This window comes from Belonocnema kinseyi, chromosome 1, assembly GCF_010883055.1.
Source record: "Belonocnema kinseyi isolate 2016_QV_RU_SX_M_011 chromosome 1, B_treatae_v1, whole genome shotgun sequence".
Lineage (NCBI taxonomy): Eukaryota > Metazoa > Arthropoda > Insecta > Hymenoptera > Cynipidae > Belonocnema > Belonocnema kinseyi.
This window is the reverse complement of record NC_046657.1, coordinates 74,004,750-74,008,611: the sequence shown is the minus strand read 5'-3', so window position 1 is coordinate 74,008,611 and position 3,862 is coordinate 74,004,750. Positions and strand designations below refer to the sequence as shown.

Genomic DNA, 3,862 nt, shown 5'->3' with positions numbered 1-3,862 from the left:
ATCCATATATATCTTTTGAAAATTAAAATTCGAAAATTTTTTCTAAAGCCTCCAGGGGACTTCGTTTTCGCACGAAAAAATTTTATGTACCCTTATTGCATCAGGACCCACAATTATTGTTATTTCAAATTCAAACCATAAATTTTAAAAACTTTTAGTAAAAAAAAATTGCCGAATTGAAATAATTAAATAAATTTATTTTTAATAAATACCATTTATTAATTAAAAGGTCAATGACAAAACATTTCGGTCTAAGACAAAATGTTTTGGACGTTAAAAAAATTCTGAAAAAGAAAATGTTCAAAATAAAAAATTCCTGAATAATAAAATTGCTAAAATATAAAAATTCAGAATTGAAAAATCCCCGAAAACTTGATAGTACTACCGAATTTGAAAATTTCCAAAAAATTAAATTCCTGATCGTATACAATATTAATAAGTTTAAAAATTCCGCAATAAGAAAATTCCGGCCAGAAAATTTCAAAATTAAAAAATATACAATACTAGAAAATTCCCGAGTTTAAATAATTGAAGAAAATAATTTAAAATGAATATTTTTTATTAATTAAAAATATAATAATTAAATATTTTTATCCAAGAACAAATTTTGGAAGGACTGAAAAATCCTGGAAAAATGGTCAAAAAATAAAATTCCCGAACATGTTATAATATCACCAAATTTGAAAATTCCCAAATAATAAGGTTCCTGGCAGAAAATTGCCGAATTTCCACAATAATAAAATATTTTTTCAAATGAATATGATTTATTTATAAAGAATACAATAATGAAACATCCAAAAACTAATTTGTGAAAGAACCATAAGACAACAATTTCTTAAATTAAAATACTGAAAAATTCCGAACATTTTTCTGGAATTTCCAATTTGTAATTTTCCAGCGCTAAGAATTTTATTTTTCGACATTTTTCAGCCATCCTCTACTTGGAACTATTAGTCAAAATAAAAATTATGAATTATAGTATTTCAATGGAAAAAAATTTGTAAAATAACAAAATATGAATGCGCCTCGAGATAAAATGCTTTCGGTGTAATTTACATTCTTCAAAATATAAAAATGTGGGATAAAGAAACGAAAATCTGAAAGAAAAAAAAACCCTCATTTTTGTCTTTATCTCTATAAGCAGGTTTTTGATTGATCAAATTTTCGTTTTACAATCTACATTATATAAGAACGAATCTTCCGAATTCGTAAGACTTGGAGAATTAGCACTTATAATGTTAATGTTAATATTTATATATTAATTCGATATTAGCATATAAGGAGATTTGTTTATAAATATTAAAAATAATAATTAGAGTAAGTAGAAAAATCGTTGAATCAAATAGTGTCGGAATATTTGTTGAGTATAAAAACTGGATGTAAAAAATGAGAAACTACATTATAATTTGTAAAATGTATAAAATAATAATTTAATGAATATTTGAAAGATGTTATCCCTATTTGAAGATGATAACGTCCGAGTTTTCGAACATTTAATTGATACAAAATTGAACCTTAAAACGATCACTTCAAACAAATAATTTTTGAAGATAAAAAAAATCTGTCTTAATCCGGATTTGAACCGAGATCACCCCTATTCATGCGTGCAGCGTTAATGGTTAACACTCCATAGATAGTGATATTCCCGGTTCAAATCCGGACCAAGGCAGGGTTTTTCTTGTTCTTCAAAAATTATTTGCCCGAATTAATTGATAATCATAAAAATTTGTATAAACTAATAATAATTTTTGAATGTCGAAGGCAAATTTCCAACTATTAAATGTTACATGGTCCACTGTTTTATTAGATGTAAAGATGCAGATATTATACCCGGATTTATTTAAACGTCTTTGTGACACATTCTTTTATAATAACTTTTTTTTACAATACCTGCACACTTGCTCTAATTCTCTCAAATAACGAGTACCTGAAATACGATATTCTTTAAGTTTATAATATTTTCTATTGTTAAATAATTAAATTTAGTTGAAAAATAGTTCATTTTCTTTAGATGTTAATTTAAAATGCGATGCATATATATTATATTTTATTAAAGTCGATAACAGTTCTTGAAATTGATACTGTATTGTATATATAGGCAAAAAGTTGTCAGATTTCTTAGTATATGGAAGGAAAGTTCTATATTAGTAATAAAAATATTTATGAAAATGTACAAAAAAAACTTTTCAACATCTTCGTGACTGTTGCAAACTGTTTGCAATTAATTTTGTGTAAATGAATGAAAGTATAAAAATTAGTACCTAATATGTATAATTCATTGGATTGAAATATATGATATAAGTTCGATTAGATTTCTTTTAATTTATTATTTCTTCAAGACTCGAGATGAGATTCAGGAATCAAGACGAGATTCAAGATATACGACAAGATTCAAAACGAGATTCAATACTTATGCCAAGATTCAAGAATAGATTTAAGGCTCGAGACAAAATTCAAGACTCGAGGCAGGATTCAAAAGTCAAGATTCAAGACTCAAGACGAGGTTCAAATCTCGAGATAAGACTGTAGGCGAGGTTAGACACAAGATTCAAGTCGAGATTTGAGACAAGGTTCGCGGATAGATTCGAGATCCAAGGCAAAGTGTGATTTGAGACAAAGCGAGAATGATGAGACGTTATTCGAGACAAGACAAGTATCGGGATGAAACGAGCCTCGAGAAAAGGCGAGATTGGTGATAAGATAAGATTGGAGACAAAATAAGATTCGAGACGAGATGAGGGGTAAAAGAGTTAAAAAAAGGAGGAGACATAGGAAACATGAAATACAAATTTTGAAATTAAAAATGTCCCTATTTATATTCAGAAAAAAATGCAATTTTCTTTCTTTTCATCTCTACACAAATTTTTTAATCAAAAAATTACCTTCTTCCAATTCGGAAAAAATTGTAATAAATTTTTTTCTTAATTTCAAGACAATAAAAATATTAAAAATTAAAAATTTTTCGTCTTCTAGAAAAAAATTTTTTTTGAAAAAAAGTATTTTCTCCCTTCTAAAAAATGAAAATTCAAGATAGGCAATAAAGCCGTTTAAAATGCAGAATCTGGCCCAATTCAACTGAATACAAACGTTCAAAACAAAAAAATTCCTTCTTCTAATTCAGAAAACAAAATGAACTTTCTTTCAAATGAAAATGTTTGAAAAATATATGACTGTATTCCAGTTCAGAAAAAAGTAAAACTCTTGATTTTCTCCCTTTTAACTGAATAAATATATTAAAAATTAAAATTTCCGTAAAAAAAATGTTAAAACTATGTCCATTTAAGTCTATTAAGTCCTTTAAATATCCCGCTTGTCCATTCATTTCTCCACCTTGTCTATCCCCCCCCCCCTATCTCTCATCTCATCTCGAATCTCGTCTCGTCTTGAATTTCGTAGTCTGAAATTGCTCAAATCTCCGCCTTTCCCCTTTGTTTACCCCTTATCTAATCATGTATCTCGTTTCGTCCTAAATGTCGTCTTGTCCTGAATCTCGCTTCGCCTCGAATCTCGTCTGGAATCTCGTCTCGTCAAAAAGTACGACGAATGGTCATCCAACTGAAAATACAAGGGTTTTATGCCTGGGACTATGAACCCCTCAAAACTAAAATTGACTTCCCTAGATCTCGATGAGCATTTGAAAATTAAAAAAATATCCATTCTCGAGTTCATAAAAAAAATAAAAACTAAACCAAGAAATTATTTACTGAAAAGCAGATGTATACATTGACTGACAATTATAACTCATATGCTAATGCGACAAATGACGTAAATAAAGTTGTGCAACAGAATATTTATAAATGCAACACGAGAAGAATCGTTTTCAGCAGTTATCTACTTTGATTTTTTCTCTCTGGTTTCCTGA

General features: G+C 28.0%; 1 protein-coding gene across 4 annotated transcripts in view; it reads right to left on the bottom strand.

Moving 5' to 3' along the window:
* The window catches only part of LOC117176338 (phytanoyl-CoA dioxygenase, peroxisomal-like), a 153,270-nt gene that overhangs the window by 98,765 nt on the left and 50,643 nt on the right, over positions 1–3,862 (bottom strand). The gene's annotated exons all lie outside the window — the stretch shown is intronic.